At 47.8% G+C, this 20,843-nt stretch overlaps 1 long non-coding RNA gene across 1 annotated transcript in view; it reads left to right on the top strand.

The window, feature by feature from the left end:
- LOC117980561 (uncharacterized) overlaps positions 1–18,229 on the top strand; it is a 47,907-nt gene extending 29,678 nt beyond the window's left edge. Inside the window, exons 2-3 of the long non-coding RNA XR_008620311.2 lie at positions 15,671–15,754; positions 16,158–18,229. This is a non-coding gene — a long non-coding RNA (uncharacterized LOC117980561). The remainder of the gene's footprint in view (positions 1–15,670; positions 15,755–16,157) is intronic.
- The last annotated feature ends 2,614 nt before the right edge of the window (positions 18,230–20,843 follow it).

The following is a 20,843-nucleotide window of genomic DNA, read 5'->3' as shown; positions in this document are numbered from 1 at the left end:
CGCACACATTGGCACCAGGAGGGTCACTTCTTTTAATGCTGACAGCATTGAATTCCAGATCTTGGTCTGAAAAGTGCAAATTTCTTTCTTTCTTTTTTTTTTTTTTTTGAGACAGAGTCTCGCTGTGTCACCCAGGCTGGAGTGCAGTGGCGTGATCTCAGTTCACTGCAGCCTCCGCCTCCCCGGTTCACGCCATTCTCCTGCCTCAGCCTCCTGAGTAGCTGAGACTACAGGCTCCCGCCACCATGCCCGGCTAATTTTTTAGCCAGGATGGTCTCGATCTCCTGACCTCTTGATCTGCCTGCCTCGGCCTCCCAAAGTGCTGGGATTACAGGCGTGAGCCACCACGCCCGGCCGCAATTTCAAATACAACACCAACGCCAACTGTATTCCTAAGGAGGTGATTTTTTTCTCCTTTGTACCACTGGCAGCCTTTTTTTTTTTTTTTTTGAGACAGAGTTTCGCTCTTGTTGCCCAGGTTGGAGTGCAATGGCGTGATCTCGGCTCACTGCAACCTCTGCCTTCTGGGTTCAAGTGATTCTCCTGCCTCAGCCTCCTGAGTAGCTGGGATTACAGGCACCTGCCACCACACCTGGCTAATTTTTGTATTTTTAGTAGAGACGGGGTTTCACCATGTTGGCCAGGCTTGTCTCAAACTCCTGGCCTGCCTGGGCTGCAGGGGTTGGGGTGGGTGATGGTTTGGGAAGTCATAATCAGTTTGGGTTTTCTTTTTTTTTTGAGATGGAGTCTCACTCTGTCACCCAGGCTGGAGTGCAGTGGCACGATCTCGGCTCACTGCAAGCTCCACCTCCCAGGTTCAAGAGATTCTCCTGCCTCAGCCTCCCGAGTAGCTGGGACTACAGGTGCCCACCACCACGCCCAGCTATTTTTTTGTATTTTTAATGGAGATGGGGTTTCACTGTGTTAGCCAGGATGGTCTCGATCTCCTGACTTCGTGATCTGCCCACCTTGGCCTCTCAAAGTGCTGGGATCAGTTTAGGTTTTCACAGGGCAAAGTTATTTCTAGACATAGTCTGGCCTGGAAAACATTCTTTTGGCGGGAGCAGCATGTTCTAAAAGCCATGCTGTGAAGTCTTCATATGCAATTGCACTGGGTCATGCCTGACCAGTTTTACTACAAATCAGAAGGGGAGGTTGATAGTCTCTTGTCTGATCAGGGCTAGGGCAGTGAGAAATCCTGACCCACTCATTATGCTAATTTCTATCAGAACACTTGCTCCGGCTTCTGGGTGGCCAGATGCCTGTCCCCTCACCTCCAAAGCAAAGAAGGAACTGCAGTTTTCTGGATGCCACAGATTTAATGCAGTTTTCTGGATGCTGCATGGTTTAATTGGAACAAACCATAAATTTCTTTAATAGACAGTTGGCTTTGCTAATAACTGTTTTAAAGAAGGGTTTCAGGGCTGGGTGCGGTGGTTCACACCTGTAAATCCCAGCACTTTGGGAAACAAAGGCGGGCAGATCTCTTGAGTCCAGTAGTTTGAGATCAGCCTGGATGACATGATGAAACCCCATATCATCCATCTCTATAAAAAATACAAAAATTAGCCAGGCATGGTGGCATGCTCCTGTAGTCCCAGCTACTCAGGAGGCTGAGGTGGGAGGATCTCTTGAGCCTGGGAGGTGGAGGTTGAAGTGGGCTGAGATTGCCCCACTGCACTCCAGCCTGGGTGACAGAGTGAGATACTGCCTCAAAAAAACAAAAAAACAACAGAAAAGAAAAAAGGGTTCTGGTTAAAAGCTCTAAACCCTACATCATTCTTTTGGGGCAGAACGCTTCTGACACATAACTGGCTTATAAACCCGAGTATCAGGGCACCTCATTTATTCACCCAGCAAGATGAACTTCCATTTATGTCATGGGTGGGTGGGAAAATCCATGGCGCAGATGCTGGTCTGTAGTCCTCATGACTGGTCGTCACGTAGTGTTCCCCACTCTCATCTTTCTGTTTACTTGGGATGTATAAATAAAGCAACGACAATAAAAACATAGAGCACAGTTAGCTCCCCAAACACCTCCCACAGCGTTAGGCCTTTCTCCTTGGAAAATTCTTTTGGTCCTGCGCAGTGGTAGTGGATGCTGTGTGTGACTGCCGGATCCCTTCTTTGGGAAGAAGGCACTCATTCCCCGGCTTCTGGAGCATTGGCTTCTCCCCGTGGAGTCCCTTTCTGGGAACTGCTCTTGGCTGAAGACACCCGGCCAGCTCCACGTTCTGTCTCCTCCCTGGGGGCAGTCCACATCCGGTCTTTGGCTGTGCAAGGGCACAAAGGCCCTGCCCCTGGCCTCAAATCGAACCTTCTCTGAAGTCCCAGCCAAGTGCCAGAGCTCCCTGTGGGAGTGGCTGAGGCCTTCATTTAGACTGCATTACAGTTCAATTTCTCTCTCTGTCCAATCCTGCTTCCTTCACCCTTGACACGTGTTGAGTTTCTTATAAATTCCATTTACATAAATCTCCATCTCAGAATGTTTCCTGGGGAATCTGACTTGCACCAGCCACCTGGGACCTTTGCAGCATTCCAATGCTTGATGCTTTTGGCGTACATGTGAAACCGTATGTTTTACATTGAGAAAGTCTGGCATGACCATAGCTAGTCCTGGGTAGCCAGGATTCAGGGTCAAGTGTCGTAAGATCTCAGGTGCTCTCTGACTGAAGTTTGTGGGATTTTAAATTCAACCCAAGACTTCCACTGAGCTTAACACTTTGGACAGTAGGCAGGGCTTGCCAAGTGGCATGTTTATGCCCATGCAAGTCTGACTTCTGCATCTCTGCCTGTGCTCAAAGGAGTGATCTGCCTGTACCTGGGACAGTCAGAATGGAGCTGGAGGATCCTCAACACTTCCTCCCTTTCTCTTCACTTGGGGGCCTTCAGAAGGAGAACGTGAAGTTCAAGAGTTCATGTGAAACATGGATCTGAGAACTGTGCATATCCTGAGTCTGTTTGCACTGGGATCCCTTTTGGGGAGCTAACCCTGCTGACTTTATTTCCAGGATCCTCTGTGATATGGTTTGGCTGTATCCCTACCCAAATCTCATCTTGAATTATAGCTCTCATAATCTCCATGTGTCATGGGAGGGACCTGGTGAGAGGTAATTGAATCACGAGGGCAGGTTTTTCCTGTGCTGTTATCATGATAGTGAATAAATCTCATGAGATCTGATGGTTTTATAAAGGATGGTTCCCCTGCACACAGTCCTTTCCCTGCTGCCATGTAAGACATGCCTTTGCTCCTCCTTCATCTTCTGCCATGATTGTGAGGCCTCCTCAACCACATGGAACTGTGAGTCCATTAAACCTCTTTTACTGTATAAATTACCCAGTCTTGGGTATTTCTTCACAGCAATATGAAAATGGGCTAATACACTCTGTCAGCTGCCTGCTGCCTGGATTTGGCCAATAAGAAACATTGGTGGGCATCTGGATGGTGGAGGAAGAGGGAGAACCTAGGATATTTGTCCCTTTCCCTTTCTGTCTTGGTGGCTTCTCTAGCTGCGGCTGCATCCCCTCCACGGCTCCAACTCCTCTAGGTTCTGCGGCTCCGGTCTCTTGAGTGGCCCTGGCCCATGACGTTACCTCCTCCCTTTGTCTCTCCAATCTAGAGGTGACAGTGACTTCCTGCTTATCTTTGGTCACCTCACTGTCACCTGGTGGGGGTTCAGTTTCTCTATGACCTATGTAACCAATTCCCTGCACTAAATTCCTCCTATTATAAATTCTTAAGGTGATTTCTGTTTTCATGGTTAAACTCTGACTCATACGAGAATTTTGTTGTTCTAGTGGAGTTGGGGTCTAATTTAAACAGGGGATGATCTGTTGAGCTCTGTCTGTAGAACAACTGGTCTAATGACTGAATCATTCCACAAAACTGCCAACAGATCACCCTGGATCACCCCTACTCTGTCCTGCCCCCACTTTCATCTTAGAATCCAGTCATGGAAGGGCTCTTTTGACCGTGTCTGCCACACCCCTCCCGGGCTTTTTTTGAGATAGAATTTCACTCTTTTTGTCCAGTCTGGAATGCAGTGGTGCGATCTAGACTCACTGCAACATCCACCTCCCGGGGTCAAGCGATTCTCTTGCCTCAGCCTCCCAGGTAGCTGGGATTACAGGCACACACTACCATGCCTGGCTAATTTTTGTATTTTTAGTAGAGACAGGGTTTCACCATGTTGGCCAGGCTGGTCTCATACTCCTGATCTCAAATGATCTACCCACCTTGGCTGGGATTATAGGCGTGAGCCACCACGTGGGGCCAGAACCCCCTTTTTATGGACTATCTCATGGGAAATATGCCCAATAAGACCCACTCTGGGAAACCGTTACGGCCTACACTTGGATTTTTTTTTTTTTGAGACGGAGTCTCGCTCTGTTGTCCAGGCTGGAGTGCAGTGGTGTGATCTTGGCTCATTGCAACCTTCACCTCATGTGTTCAAGTGATTCTCCTGCCTCAGCCTCCTGAATAGCTGGGATTACAGGCACCCACCACCACTTCTGGCTAATTTTTGTATTTTTATTAGAGACAGGGTTTCGCCATGTTGGCCAGGTTGGTCTCGACCTCCTGACATCAGGTGATTCACCCACCTAGGCCTCCCAAACACTTGGATTTTTGACGGCCCATTTGGTTACGCACTGGGTTGGAGCTAGAGCTATTTTCAGAGGAAAAATACTGTCTTCTCTATGGACAGGAGTGACTGTCCATTTGGGTTCAAGTCCTGGTTTACCATGCTCCATAAGCTGGGCATTACTGATTTCCTTAGTATTTCCTTAGGGTTTATTTGTCCATTCTCAGCCACAGTAGAAAGCTGAGTCCACATCCTCTGATTATAGTTAAGGAGCTGAAACAGGACTTTTAGTAGGAGTGAATGGGGTAACCCACAGACCACCCTTAGCACAGTGCTTGGCACTTGGGAAGGATTAAACAAATGCTGGCTGCTGTGAGCTCCACCTGCACTGCTCCAGACCCTCGATATGTCCTCACTCAGGTTAAAAAACAGGCTAAAACCTTGGGAGGTTGAGGTGGGCGGATCACAAGGTCAGGAGATCGAGACCATCCTGGCTAACACGGTGAAACCCCGACTCTACTAAAAATGCAAAAAATTAGCTGGGCGTGGTGGCATGTGCCTGTAGTCCTAGCTGTTCAGGAGGCTGAGGCAGGAGAATCACTTGAACCCAGGAGGCAGAGGTTGCAGTCAGCCGAGATTGCACCACTGCACTCCAGCCTGGGTGACAGAGCGAGACTCCAACTCAAAACAAACAAACAAACAAACAAACAAACAAACAAAAAACAGGCTAAAACCTGCCTCCAGACTCGGTAAATTTCACGGCTACCTCCCATAGATTCTGAGATCTTGCTAAAGTCTCAGGGATCTAGGTTGCATGGGAGACCCAGAGCCTCTTGCATAGGTTAGAGCCCATGACAACCCTTGTCCCCTGCAAAGCTTATTTAGGCCCTGCCTGGACTCTTGGGGATTGGCAGTGGGGGGTGTCTGAGCCACTCTCCAGTTCTGTCTTCTGGAGGTACCCTCTCTGCTGTGTCCTCAAGTAGTTAGCTCTGCTCTGCCTGGCCCAGCCCATGCAGCCTGGAAATCCTAGTGATCTGAGCCCCAAACAATCCCCCACCCCAGATACCTGTTCCCCCATCATCCAGCAGAAGTAAGGAAATGGAGAGAAGTTGCTACAGGAGCATTTGGAAATGGGAACCAATGTCAACTCTTGCACCAGGGACCAAAAGTTTAGACTGGTGCAAACAAAAGCATTTTTGTCCCCAGGGGCTGGTGACCATGGTCACCTCCCAGCCAAGAAGCAGTGAGCGTCACAGAACACTCCTTACTCCAGCTTGCACCAGGACAGGGCCCTCCTTGAAGCCTGGGGAGCTGACATTTCCAAGAAAGGGGTGGTGGGGGAGGTGGGACCGCAGCTGGGCCCCCGACCCCCTGCCGTCCCCAGCTTGGAGCCAGGGCCGGAAGGACCACTTCCAATAGTGACTCAGCCTTTGTCTTTGGCCAGCCCGGCTGCATGGGGCCAGGCGGGGTCTCTGCAGCTGGCTGAGTTTGCTTCCGCAGTTCTCAATCCTGGGTTTTTTCCACTGACCCCCAACTTTTTATTTTGGAAGTTTTCAAATTTACAGACAAGCTGAAAGAATGGTCTAATTATTACCCACGAACTCTCCATCTAGATTCAGCATTTGTTAACAGTTTGCCATCTTTGCTATCTCTCTTTTTTTGGTATAGTATTCGAAAATGGGTTGTAGGCATCATGATTCTTATCCCTAAATAATTCTCATGCTTCTCCTAAGAATAAAGACAATTTTCTTCATATCCACAATGCCATTATTGCATGTGAGAAAATTAACAGTAATTCCATAATATCAGTTAATTTCCAGTTTATATCCATATTTCCCAATTGTCCTAAAATGCGTTTTATAGTTTTTTTTTTTAAATTGAACTAGAACCTAATTATGGCATATGTTTTTATGCTTTGCATTTTGTCTTTTAAAATCTAGAATCCCAGCACTTTGGGAGGCTGAGGCGGGAGGATTGCTTGAGGCCAGAATTCGGAGACCAGCCTGGGCAACATAGTGAGACCCCCATCTCTAAAGTCAGGTGTGGTGGCACACACCTGTAGTCCCAGCTACTCAGGAGATTGAGGCAGGAGGATTGCTTGAGCCTAGGAGTTAGAGGCTGCAATGAACTCTGATTGTGCCACTGCACTGCAGACTGGGCAACCGAGTAAGAAACTGTGTATCTAGGATGAAAAAAAGTAAATAAAATCTAGAATAGCCCTTTTAACTTTTTTTTTTTCTCCTATCAATTAGCTTTTTGAAGAGTCTAGGCCAGTTTTCTTGTACAGTAGAAGTTTCTACACACTGGATTTGTCTGATTGTTTCTATGTGACACAAGTCATTTACCTTGTTTTTCCATCTTCATTTTTTTCCTGTAAGCTGGATGTTCATCCTAGATGCTTAATTAGATTCAAATTAAACTGTTTATAAGAATATGTCCCTAATACTGTGCACATCACATTGTAACACATCAGGAACGTATCCTAGTTCGAACTTTTCTTGGTGTTCAACTTGAAAGCATGAAATAAGGTTTGATGATCACCTATCATATGCCAAGTGCTTTGCAGAGCTTCTTATCTGGACTTACAAAACAATTTGGAGGAGAGGAGATTGGCCTCCTTAGTTTATAGATGAAGAGCTGAGGCACGGAGGTGGCAGGGGCAGAGAAGAAAATGAACACTTGTCAAGGAACCATTGGGGTCCAGGGATGGGGCAGGTGTGAAAGCCGTGATGCTTTCATTATACAGGGAGCTCTGGGAAGTTAGATGGCTCACTTAAGTTCCCAAGGTCAGTTGAGGGGTAGAGCTAGCTTCATATTCAGGTCATCTTCCTCCCAGTCCTGACCTCTCCCTGGATGTCCTTTTTGGGTTCTGCATGTCCAATGGATGCACTAGTCTGGAGTCCAGGCTCCATCGTGCTGGGTCAGCCTGGCATGCTCATGTCCTCAGTAGGCCCTGAGTGGTGACTCTGAAGGCCTGGAATCTGAGAAGATGCTTTAGGTCAGCGGCTGTTTATTTTAGTCCCTCATGACACTACCAGGACCAGAATAGGGTGGGTAAGTGGGTATTTCTTCTACCTCTCCCAAGAATTCAAGTGTAGGTGGAAGGAGGTGTGGCAGTGAGACCCGAGGAGGCCTCCTAATCTGGGGAAGCTAAAGGGCCAGGCCACAAGCCCAGTGTCTAAGCAGAAGGCATCTGGGGAAACTGGGGCCTGATGGGGGGCAGAGGCTTGCCTCAAGTCACAGGTGGAGGCAGAGCTGGGAGTGGAACACAGGTGAGAGTCTGGACTCCTTAGGCAGTGAGAACTGTGTGAAAGGTAGTCTTTTTTCAGAGTGGAACGGGAGCTGGAAGAGGAGTGCTCAGTGGAGGGCTGCAGGGGTGAGCTGATGGAGGTGGAGGTGGGCAGAGAGAGAACAACACAGGCAGGAGGGCACTGGCTTTCAAAGTGTGGGGTCCCCCAAGGTAACACAGGGCGTGGGGTGTAGGGTGCATGTGTGTCTGTAGGAGTTCCCCAAAGACTTTCTTTCTTTTTTCTTTTTTTTTAAATTGAGACAGAGTCTCACTCTATCGCCCAGGCTGGAGTGTAGTGGCCACAGTCTCTGCAATTTCTACCTCCTGGGTTCAAGCGATTCTCCTGCCTCAGTCACTGAAGTAGCTGGGATTACAGGCATGCACCAACACACCTGCCTAATTTTTGTATTTTTGGTAGAGATGGAGTTTTGCCATGTTGGCCACACTAGTCTCGAGCTCCTAGGCTCAAGTGATCCACCACGCTTGGCCCAAAGACTCGCTTCAGTGACATCATAGTGCCTCCTTGGCAGACACTGGGAGGACCTTCACTTCATCCATTCCCATCGCCTTGATTTCACCTTCATCTTCTCACTCAGGACTCTGATATCAGCCTCCTTGAGGGTCTCCAGCTGCCAGTTTCACCATTTCTAATCTATCTTCCACCCCGTGGCCAGAGCACTCTTTCTAAAACACCTCTGGTCAGGCCACTCCTCTTTAAACCTTTGTATCACTTAGCCGTTGCGATATAACAAACGACTCCAAAATTGAATGCCTTAAAAGAGGTCAGTGGGCCAACTCCACTGATCTCTGCTGGGCTCCATCATGTGTCTGCTGGCAGGTCATCTGGGAACCACTGGTGGCTGGATGACCCAGGATGGACTCGCTGACATGTTGGGTTGTTGGCAGGTTGCCAGTAATTTGGGTTGGGCTCCTCTGGGACACCTCATTTCTCCTCCGTGTGGCCTCTTAGGCTTGTTTCCATGGTGGTCTCAGACTTCAAGAACACTTTTCAAACCTTTGTGCTGCATTTGCTAATGTCCCCTTCTGCAAAGCAAGTCACATGGCCGACATGCTCATGTCCAGATGTAGTGGGGAGACTGGGGTGGGCAAACAGATTCCACCTCTTTATGGGAAGGGGAAATTTGTAACCATTTTGCAGTCTACCACAATCTTTCCAGACTCCACAGTGCTCTCAGGATACAGTCGTACCCTCTATACTCTCTGTCACCTATTCCCAAACTATCTTCCCATTGTGCACCCCACACAGAGCTTGTGCTGCAGTTTACCCGGAATCTCACCATTTTCAAAGCACCTTTCTTCTCCAATGCCTTTGTGTGTGCTGTTCTCTTTGACTGGGGTGCCCTCCCCACCTCTGCATCCTGTGCTTATTTATTCTTCCAGGTCCAGCTCCAATGCTACCTTATTCTAGAAGCCTTTTCCGCTTTATCTCCATCTGCATGCATCCTCACTTCTGGATCTCAGAGCCTTTTGCTTGCGTGTGTGTTGCTGCACTTCTTTCCCATTGTCTGGGAGCACAAGCTTTGCTCGTGGCTAGTGGAGCAAGAGCTCTGAGTAAGGCTCTCCATGTTAGAATCCCAGTTCCTTCATGTACCTCATGACCTTGTGCACAGCACTTACTTCTAAGCTTCTGTTTTCTTATTTCCTTTTTTTTTTTTTTTGAGACTGGGTCTCACTCTATCACCCAGGCTGGAGTTCAGTGGGGCCATCTTGGCTCACTGTAACTTCTGCCTCACGGGTGCAAGCGATCTTCCCTCCTCAGCCTCCTGAGTAGCTGGGACTATAGGTGCATGCCACCATGCCTGGCTAATTTTTGTATTTTTTGTAGACATAGGGTTTTGCCACGTTGCCCAGGCTGGTCTTGAACTCCTGAGCTCAAGCAATCCCTCCACCTCGGCCTCCCAAAGTGCTTGTGTTACAGGTGTGAGCCACCGCACCTGGCCTCAGTTTTCTTATTTCTAAGAAAAGAGGGACAAGAAAAGCCCTTACTTTGTAAGGTTGTTTTGTGAAACTAATGATGTGCCTGTGAGGTGCTTGGCAGGGTGAATGTGAGCTCCCATGAGGCTGTAAGCACTTTGTGAACAGGAGCTATGTTGGCTAAATCTCCTCCCCAGAGGGGAAGATTTAGAACACTCCTCATGTGATCTATGTCCACATGGCTTGACATGGAACAGGTCCGGGGTAGAGATCCTCAGTGATCATTTTTGTGAATTGACAACTCCCCCAGATAACAATGCGTCCCTGTAGATGCAGCAGACACGGGGCTTGCCTGGTTTAGGCTTTTCCTCAGCACCCCTCAGTGTGGGACAAGACTTGGCTGGGCCCACAGCCAGCAATAAAGTGGATGCTAATAACATCATTATATGCTGAATAATTAACTGTCATTTAAATATTCATATGTTGTTGGGGGCAAGGCCTTTTATCAGCATCTGGGGATGTGTCGGCAGAGGAAGGCGATAGATGTCGGCAAGGCTGACTTTGCCTGTGAAGGGCGATCTAGGGTCCAGAGAGAGCCGTGGAGTGGCCACCAGACAGTAAGCTAATATATAACCGCAATATTCTCACGTGATAAACTGCAATTTCATAAATGCTTGATGCATATGTGCAAGCCTAAAACAATATTGGAAGCATTAATTTCATTTGACTAATGCTTATCTATATTTTATTCTGTTCCATTTTTAAAGAACCCTCTCTTTCTTTCATGCAAAGTGAGGTGGGGCCGGAGACCTGCAGAAGGGCTAGAGTAGAAGGGCCTGGAGGTTCTTACCATCTGTCTGCTGTGCTGCAGGTGCAGGTTGGGACCAGGCTGGTGGACTGTCCCTGAGCCTAGGAGCCCTGCCTTGGGGAGTTCTGACTCTGGTTCCTTGGGAAAAGAACTCAGGCTCTTGGTGGCATCAGGGGAGAGCAGCATGGCACCTAGTTCCTGGCCAGCTGGGTTGAAGCTGCTGTCAATTCCTCAATTGTTTCTGCAGGGGTGAGCCTGGAAGGGATGCCCTAGTGACCCTGCAGGGAGAGGTTTGGGAAGGTAGGGACTGTTACAAAGCAACTACCCCATGGTGGTGAAGTGGGTGTGGGAGGAGGAGGAGGGGGAGGGGAGAAAGAAAGTTAAGGGAGAAGGACAAGGGGCTGGAGGAGGATGGAAAGAAGAGGGAAGAAGAGAAAGGCAAGAAAGGGATGAAGGAGCCTGAAGGGGCTTGTGCCGAAGGAGATGGCTACCTTGGAGGGAGCAGGGCAGATTGGTGTGGTAATTAAGAGCAAGGGTCCTGGAACTGGACAGTCCTGGACTTGAGTTTTAGCTGTGCCTCTAACTAGCTCTGTGACCTTGGGCAAGGAACCTACCTTTTCCAAATGCCAGTTTCCCATTTGTCAAATGGGAAAAATTGTAGTACTTAACTGATGTATTCATTGTACATTTTTGCATAAATTTGAACAAATTACCACAAACGTAGTGGCTTTAAACAACACACATCTCATAGTTTCTGTGTTAGGGGTTTTGGCAAGGCTTGATTAGATCCTCTTCTGACAATCTCACAGAGCTACAGAAAAGGTGTCAACCAAGATGCATTCTCATCTGGAGGACTGACTGGGGAAGGATCTGCTTCCAAGCTCACTCAGATTGTTGGCAGGATTCACTTCCCTGCAGTTGTAGGACTGAAGGCTCTGGCTCCTGCTGGTTGCAGGAGGTAGCCTGCAACTCCTAGTTCCACAGTTCCTTGCCATGTGGGCTCCTCCAACATTGCTGCTTATGTCATCCAGCCAGCAGGGAGAGCCTCTATCTCCAGCCTGCTAAGATGGTCCTGGGAATGGGATGTAATAATGGGACAGACCGCCCATTACCTTTGCCATATCCTATTAGTTAGAAGCATGAACACCAGGAGGCTGGAGTCATAGCATTTACCTTCAGGCTTGTCTGCCATATCTGAAGATGACAGCCTGTAACTACTCAGCATTGGACAATGTTCTAGGTGCTGTATCCTACCTCATTTAATCTTCTGAACAACCCCATGATGTGCCATAATTATTGCCACTGTACTGATGAAGAAATGGCAGCCCAACAGCTTAAGTAACAGCCATATACTTAGTAGCAGGTAGAGTTTGGACTTGAATCAGGTACTCTGGTACCAGGGCCCAGACTGATAGCCACCATACAATCCAGCCTCCCAGGGCTGCTTGTGAAGATAAACCACTTAGGATGCTGAGGACAGGTCTTGGTACAAAGTCTAATAAATATCACTCCAAAGTAACCCATTTGTGACTTGGCCTCCTTTGGTAGCCTCTGTGTGCTCCCTGTACCCTTGTTGTGACCACATCTGCAAAATCTTCACATCCCCAGGATCACCAAAGCCAAGCCCAGAGCATTGGAGAGCAAAAAGGGAGCATGGAGGAATGAAGTCGTGTGTTCTTCCCCTCATCTGAAACACTCCAGCCCAAATCTATTCACCTCTCTGGCCTTCACTTAAATGTCACTTGTTTCTTCTTGCCAGTGTAACAAATCACCACAAACTTAGTGGCTTAAGACAATACAAATTTATTATCTTACAGTCCCAGGAGGCAGAAGTCTGAGATGGGTCTCACTGGGCTAAAATCAAGGTGTCAGCAGGGCTGTGTTTCCTTCTAGAAGATCTAGGGGATGGCTGGGCAAAATGGCTCATGCCTGTAATCCCAACACTTTGGGAGGCTGAGGCGAGAGGATCACCTGAGGTCAGGAGTTCGAGATCAGCCTGTCCAGCATGGTGAAACCCCGTCTCTTCTGAAAATATGAAAATTAGCTTGGTGTGGTGGTGCATACCTGTAATCCCTGCTACTTGGGAGGCTGAGGCAGGAGAATTGATTGAACCTGGGAGGCGGAGGTTGCAGTGAGCTGAGATCGCACCATGGCATTTCAGCCTGGGTGACAAAGAGAGACTCTGTCTCAATAATAATAATAATAAAATCTAGGGGAGAATGTGCCTGTTTTGCCTCTCTACTTTATGGAGGCTGTCTGCATTCCTCGGCTTGTGGCACCTTCCTGCATCTGCATAGTCAGCAATGGCCAGTCGAGTCTTTCTCACATCACGTCACTTTGACCCTGGCCCTTCTTCTGCCCTCTGATTCTCTTTTAAGGACCCATGTGATTACATTGGGATCACTCAGATCATCCAGGATAATCTCCCTATTTTAAAGTCAGCTGATTAGTACCCTTAATTCTGTCTGCAACATTAATTCCTCATTTGCCGCATAACATAACATGGTCTCGGTTTTGGGATTTAGGATGTGGACCTCTTCAGGGGCCATTCTTCTACCCAGCACACTTCCACAGGGGGTCTGGGGCTCTGTGACATCCTTTACTTATCCCATCACTACCTTAGGCTTCTTCCAGGGGTTTCAAACTCACATTGGGGCCAGGAGCAAATGCAAATGAATCCTCTGAGTGTAGGGTAGTAAGGAGTGGTAGCATGATGACAAAGGAAAAGTCCTTCCACATTCAAAAATTTTAAGGCATGATGTTGGCCAAATTCAGCCTGCAGACTGCCAGTTTGTGCCTTGGGATCCTGTTAGACTATGACCACCTTGTGAGCTGAAGCTGGGGCTGCAGAGAGGCTAGCACCTTAGGGCAGGGTAGTCAGAGGCACATTCCTGGGCAGCCAGGTCAGGAAAGGCTCTCCTGCCTCCAGGCTAAAGTTGCTTGTACTGGACCATATGCCAAATGCCCTCTTAGTTGGGTACCCTGTGCAGGGCACAACCCATGCACTGTCCATGGCTCTGTCCCTAGTGTCCCATACAGTGTGTGACACATAGCATGCATGTGGACTCAATACTTGTTGGATGTGTAATTGAATGAAATCCACTGCCTTCTCACTCACTCTTTACCCTGCTCAGGGATGTGTGACCTCCTTCACAAGAGCTCAGCTTCTCTTGACAGGCACTGTGGATGTGTGCATGTGTATGCATGTGTATCAGTCACAGGCTTCAGTGACTTGGAACCCAAGGTCTTTGAGCCTTTGCTAGGAAATCACCGTGGCCTGTGACCAAAAGGCTGGGGCCAGGGACTGACCGGTGGAGGGGGTTCCAGCCCGCCATTGCCACCGCCCCAGCCACTTCCTTCCTATTTTCTCCCCACCACCCCCCTTGAATTCAAGATTCCCCGGAGGTCGAGCCTGGTGTAATTACAAGGTATCTGCTGCCTCCCCATAAATCTAATAGACTTTTTGGCCTTGTCAGATTAAAACTTACCTATCAACCCGCCGCAGTCCTCTAGATCTCCCTAAATCTGTACTTGGGAGAGAATTTATGGCCAGGAATTGCATTTTGCAAAATGATTAAAGTTGCCAAACAGCCATAAAAAGTTGCAGGAGGAGATATGGTTTTTTTGAAAGTCTGCTTAATTTATAAGGGGTGGAAGGTTTATTGTCATTTAGAGTCCACAGCGAGGCAGCGATGGAGCGTTCGGCGGCAGCTGTGCACAGCTGCTCTCACTTTATGCCTTTTACATGTTTTTAAATTGCCCTGTTTGAATCTGGCCTTCTGCAGCAGCAGAAACGCCCTGGTTTGCAGGAGAGAGGCTGTTCCTCCTGTCCTCTGTTGTTCAGCCCTGGTGGCCCCAGATCCCTGCCTCATCCCCAGGCTCACCTTCCAGAAGCTTTTCTGGCTGATCTCTCTGCATGCTGACTGCTCCATCCCATTCTATGATCCTCTGCTGGTCTCTCTGAAACATTAACAAGCACTCACATGTGGAAAGGCTTTTAAGTTTATAGGCGATTTCACGTGTCGTATCTTAGTACTTATCACCCTGGATTAAATGATTAAATGAGATAAAACATGTAAAGCTCTAAATACAAGGCTGCTACCTAGTGAGCTAATAAATAGAATTAGGGCTCCCATTTATTGACCACTTACGAGGTCCCAGGACTTCTGCTCTGAGCGTCACATGCATTAATTCATATAATCTTGCCTGCCACTCTCTGAGGTAGCTGTTAATTATGTTTGTGTTTTAGGAAGCCTAAAGAACTGAACCATGCAGTCAATGTTCAATGAATATTAGCTGCTTCTATTAATATTGTTAGGGCAGGAGTCTTTTCTGATCTTCTTCCACAATGGCAACTAGTAGGCACTCAATGGGAACTGCTGAATGCAAGCAGGCCTGCATACCTGAACGACACTGCTGTCACTGCCTAATGACCCTCATCCTCTGTGGGTACAAGGATCAGACCTCAATCACCTGAAGTCTAAGTTAGTACTAGACACATATTAGTCTATATATATTTGAAAAATGATTGGACCCAGGGATGACGGTGTGCACCTGTAGTCCCAGCTACTCAGGAGGCTGAGGTGGGAGGATCGCTTGAGGGCAGGAGTTTGAGGCTGCAGTGAACTGTGATTGTGCCACTGCACTCCAGAGTCTGGGTGAGAGAGCGAGATCCCATTTGTGAAAAAAAAAAAAAAGGAAAGAAAAGAAAGATGATTAAATAAATCAAATCCTCACAGCAATCCTATGAGGATGGTTTTGGGAATTCCATCTTACAGAGGAGGAATAGGAAGCTGAGAGGGAGTATAACGTCTGCTAAAATCACAGCTATAATAGCTGAGCCATGATTTGGATTCCAAGTCCAGTGGGTTTTTTCCCACTTCAGCCCAGCTGACCACCTGTCAGGCATTTGGAGGTAGATTCAGAAATTTTTCTTCTTCATCATTATCATATCTAATATTGATTAAATACCTAGTACTCACCAGCTGTACATACTGTCCCAAATCATGCTCACAACATACTTGCATGATGTTTATTATTTTCTCCATTGTATAGATGCGGAAACTGAGACTCAAAGAGGTTGAGCAGCAATTCCATGAGCTGCAACTTAAGCCCAGATGCATGTGATTCCAGAGGCAGGTAATTATGATAAAGGGTGGTGATTGCTATAATGAGGGAAGATCTCTAAACCCAGCCTGGCAAAGGCAGTGAGGAGAGGAGAACTGTCAGGGCAGGCTTCCTAGAGAAAGTGGCTTCTAAGCTGACATTTGAAGGATGAGTAGGGATTTGTCAGATAAATGATAGGGGATCATGTTCTAGGCAGAGGGAACAGCAGGAAGGCAAAAAAAGAACAAGGCTGATTGAAGGATGTGACTGTTGAGCCTGGCCAGAGGCAGTCTTGGATTCCCTCTGGCCTCAGTCTCAATCTCCACCTCCCTGGGGTGCAGAGATGCTCAAGGTGGGAGAGAACCCATCGGCTGTGGGCTGGGCTGCTTCCTAAGTTTTCATCAGCTCTGCCCTCACTCTCCGCTCTTTTTTCCAGGCCCAGGCCCACTCGCCTCCTGTGAGTATCAGGAAAGTCCAGTGCTGCCTGCTGCTGGCCTGTGATGGATGAATTGGCCCTCTTGGACTTGGTCCAGTGCTTTCAAACTCGACTTTGTCCCTCCATCCATATGTTCAGGCTTTTTTCCCTCCTCCCCACAGTCTGGGCATGGCAGGTGAAGGAGCCTCCTCCTCTACTTTCTCTGCTTCTCAAATGTTCTAAGACTTGGGAGAAGCCCAAAGACCTCCAGGCTCTTCACTCATTCATTCAACAGATACCTTCTGAGCATCTGGTATGTTCTGGATTTTGTCGTAGGGGTTGTGAACACAGCAGGCCAGGTTGTTGTCCGCATGGAGGTTATCATGAACAAATGCATCAACGAGAAGATTGTAGGGAATGGCATGAGCTTTGATGTTACTAAAACAAGTTGGTGTCATTGGAAGTGACTGGGGGATGCGAGAGGGGCTGTTTTGCTAGCATATAGGGAAATCCACTTCATAGAGGGGATGTTCGAACCAAGATTTAAATGAAAAGAAGCCACTCAGAGGAAGATCTAGAAGAAGAATATTCCACACCAAGGGAGCGACAAGTGCAAAGTTCTCAAGGTTGGAATGGACTTTACCAACTCAAGGAAGAGAAATGAGGCTGGAGCTTGGAGAGCAGGGGCAGAGGTGGGTAGGGATCAGATCCTGCAGGGGCTTAGAGCCCATGGTCAGACTTTAGATTTTACCCTAAGTGCAACTATAGCTCTTGGAGGCTTGGATCGGGGAGAAATGTGATCTGGTTTACACGGTAAAGGATCACTCTGCTTTCCATGTTGAGAACAGGTTATCGAGAATTCTGACAGCCACAAATCCTAACCCACACCAAACTCTCCTCCAGATGCACCTCACCCTGCTGTACTTCTAGGTCCTTGCACCTGCAAAACCCTCTGCCAGGTATGCCTTTCTGCTTACTTTCTAGAACATTCCTATTCATCTTCAGGACCCAGCCCCCAGGCACTTTCCTGATGGGCCCTCCCCCTCACCCACAGTAAGGGTTAAGTTCATGTTCTCATTGCCATTACCCAATTCCAGCCATAAGCAGACTCAGCCTGTTTCTGGGTCCCTCCCCCGACTGGACCAGGAGCTCCTCAGACATCAGGATTGCAGTTGACTTGGCTGTGAGAGCCCAGGACCTGTGCACAGCCGGGCCCAGCCTGGGTGCCTGCCAGCTAAACAAATGCTTTCTGGGTGGACACGAACTCATTGAGTGCCCAAGTCATTGACAGAAGCACGAGGTTAGCAAGCACCCTCTGTTTAAACAAATAATAAGATTAGAAGTACGGTAACATACTACTTACCACAGCATTTAATTTGAATCCATACTTACTAGGAATCGTGGCATCTGGACACTGAGTTTCCAAGTGTTTACTAAAAGCGGCAATAGCCTGTGATCGTCAAAATTTGAATAGTTATTTCTCAAGGACTCTTCCCTTGCTACCTTGAGACTAGGAATGTCTGTAAAAAAAAAAAAAGAACACATTTGTTATAATACTTCTTGTAAATACTTGTGTTGGAAAGAATACACTTATTAAAATACTTCCTATATTCCTGTAAATCCTGGTGTTTGTTCACGTGCGGTTGTAAACCTGTGTTTGTCACAGGATGCTGTGTACACTCTCTGATATTTTTCTAATTCAGCTACTGATACAGAAGAACTGTGCAGCTTCTTAGTAAGCTAGGAATATTTAAAGGCTGTCTTCCTTGTTCATGATCTATGCAAGTAAAAATTAACGAATTTTGAAACAAGGTGGGGTCTCATTCTCTACCAGCTGTAAGCTTGGTGAGGGCAAGGAAGGTAATGGGATCCTCATTCGCTGAGGCTTCCCTAGCATGGGGTCTGCCCGCAGCGGCAGATGCTTGTTGATGGAGGCATGAGCGAACCTTGGCATGTACAGGCCAGGATTCCCTCCACCAAACTCAACTGCACCTCCTCCCACCATGAGAGTGTATGGCTGGGCCTGAGGCCTGCCAGTTGATTTCACTGTGCTGGGAGGAATCTAGTTCACACTCAGCCTGGGTACTGTGCTGTGAATGTCCTCACACCAGGCAGCCCTATGAGCATGGCACTGGGATGCCCAGTGATGATACAGGGGAAACAACTGGATCATTGAAATGTGCAGTTTTCACTTGACTGTTTGGCAAAGACCCTAAGACCCTGAATAAGTTGTTTAGCTTCTTTGGGCCTCAGTTTCCTCACCTATGAAATGGGTATCATAATACATTTTTGTAAGGTAGCTCTCCAAAGACTAGTGGCCCTATTTGACTGCCAAAGTCCAGACAAGTGTTGCTGACTCCCCACTGCCCTCATCCTATCTTGGCCTTTGACGTCAGAGTAGAGAATCAAGAAAAAGGACCTTGTCCCCACTCTGATTAAATCCATGATTGCTCTGCTCAGACATCTCAGAGCCCGATGTGATGGGAGGTTTCGAGACTATGCCAGACTCCGTTGTTCTTAACCCCCAGCGCAGATAGCCAATGTGTGTACCTGGCCTGAGCACAGCGGCTGCTTGGCATGTTCCTTCCTTCACCCTTCCAGGTTGAAGCCATCCTGGCAGGTGCCTCTGTGTGATTGGGTGCCAAATGGCAACCCGCTCCTCTCCATTGATGACGTTAACCTTCACATCTCAGGGCTTCTCTTGTAATATCCATTCATTCCATGGATAGTTACTAAGAGCATAGCACGTGCAAGTGCCAGTTAGCACTGGGAATATAGGAGAACAAAATAAAGTTCTGCCTTCACGGAACCTGCATTCCAGCGGGAAGGGGGTGGATGTTTTTGGGTAGAGACACACAGGCACCTGGGGTCTGTGAGGTTGACAGAGTCTGATTCCTGGTCTGCAGGCTTTTGATGCTCACTCCTGGAAGTCAATATCCATCTTCAAGTCTGCCTCCCTAATGCCCAGTTTCAAATTTCTGGGGGAATTAATGAAGATAATGCTGTACGGTGTCTGATGTGGCGCTGGGCACATCCCAGGTGCTTGGAAGTTGTAGATTTCTTTCTCTTTCCAACACAGATCTTTTTGTGTCCCCCTTCCTGTGTCTTCCTCTTTGCCCTGATTTTCAGGCAGAGCAGGAAGAGGGGCCCTTTGTACTTAGGGCTGAAGGCAAGCCACTTCTTTGCTTTCAGGGACAGCCTGCTGAGGGAGGTGGCATAGGAGGAAGATGAGACATACCCGGAGATCTTGGGAAAAAGGATGTTCAGTGCCTCTGCCCTCGCTGCCAATACTGAAGCAGAGGGAGGCAAGGCCCAGCCTGAGGTCTCCTTAAAGGTGAATGAGACCAGGCAGGGTGGCTTACGCCTGTAATCCCAGCACTTTGGGAGGCTGAGGCAGGCGGATCACCTGAGGTTGGGTGTTTGAGACCAGCCTGACCAATATGGTAAAACCCCGTCTTTACTAAAAAAAAAAAAAAATACAAAAATTAGCCGGGCACAGTGGCTCACACCTGTATTCCCAGCTGCTCAGGACACTGAGTCAGGAGAATCGCCTGAACCCGGTAGGTGGAGGTTGCAGTGAGCCGAGATTGAGCCACTGCACTCCAGCCTGGGCGAGAGAGTGAGACCCTGTCTCAAAAAAAAAAAAAAAGTAAATGAGAGAGGGAACATGGGCTAGGCTGAGCAAGAAACAGTGAAAACAGTTACTCTCAACTTTGCACAGTCCCACCAAAGAGCGGTGGCATCTTGCTGTGTAATCCAGTGAACTGGCTGTTTTGGATCCGATAAGACCCTGGCTTGAAACCCTCCACCAGCAAAGTGAAGGATGGCATTGTTGTCCATCATAAAAATCAATGGTTCTTTTGCTAAGTGGCCAATATTTATTTGGCTTTAGCATTGTTTAATTCAATGCATCAATTAAAGACAGTGTAACGTCTGCTCTGGTCTTCAGCCTCAGCTTCTGTGTGTCGTTACCTCATCTGTTTGAGATCACTCACATCCTTACGTCTCTGCTCCTTTGTCCCCTTGCATAACTCAAGGACAGGAGTAATTGACGTGAAACTTTTAAAAATTAATTTCGCTGCATATGTCACTGAGGGAGAGTGCAAGTACTCCCAGCCATTTATAACGTCACGGTGATTGGTCCTGACAAAACAATACCTTAAAAACTCACCAAAGTAAATTATGGCCCGAGCAAATGGCTGCTCCGCAGCAGGGCCGGAGGCTTGGAGGAGAGCCAGGCAAAAACAAAGTAATGTGCTTTTGATATTAATAACAGAGATGATATTGATCTGCAAGCTAGTGTCACTTCTCCACTCTGGCGAGGAGATTGCTCCCGGCATTTAGTCCACTGAAAGCCACTTTCCATTCAGGCCATTTAATTTTGTGAGTCTTTAATTATGTGAAATGGAGTCTAGTTAAAGGGCCAGGTCCCAGTTTTGCCAGGCGGAGACGTGGGCTGTGATTCAGGAAGCTGTCAGAAATGAATATAACTCAATTCTTAGACCTGCAAATGCAGTTGTCTTTCTAAATGTTTATTTCATCCCTGCACTTCTCTGGCCTGGTGCCATTGTGCATCAGGACAGACACAGACTCTGATTACAGGATCACATTTTTCAAAGACCTGAAGTTAATGTGCCTGTTTTCTGCATGATAAAAGTCATAACTCACAGGGACCTCCAATGCCTCTCCCCTGAAAGGGGGCCTAGA

Source organism: Pan paniscus, chromosome 1 (assembly GCF_029289425.2).
Source record: "Pan paniscus chromosome 1, NHGRI_mPanPan1-v2.0_pri, whole genome shotgun sequence".
Taxonomy (NCBI): Eukaryota; Metazoa; Chordata; class Mammalia; order Primates; family Hominidae; genus Pan; species Pan paniscus.
Note: the sequence above shows the minus strand (reverse complement) of the source record. Positions and strands in the feature narration are given on the sequence as shown.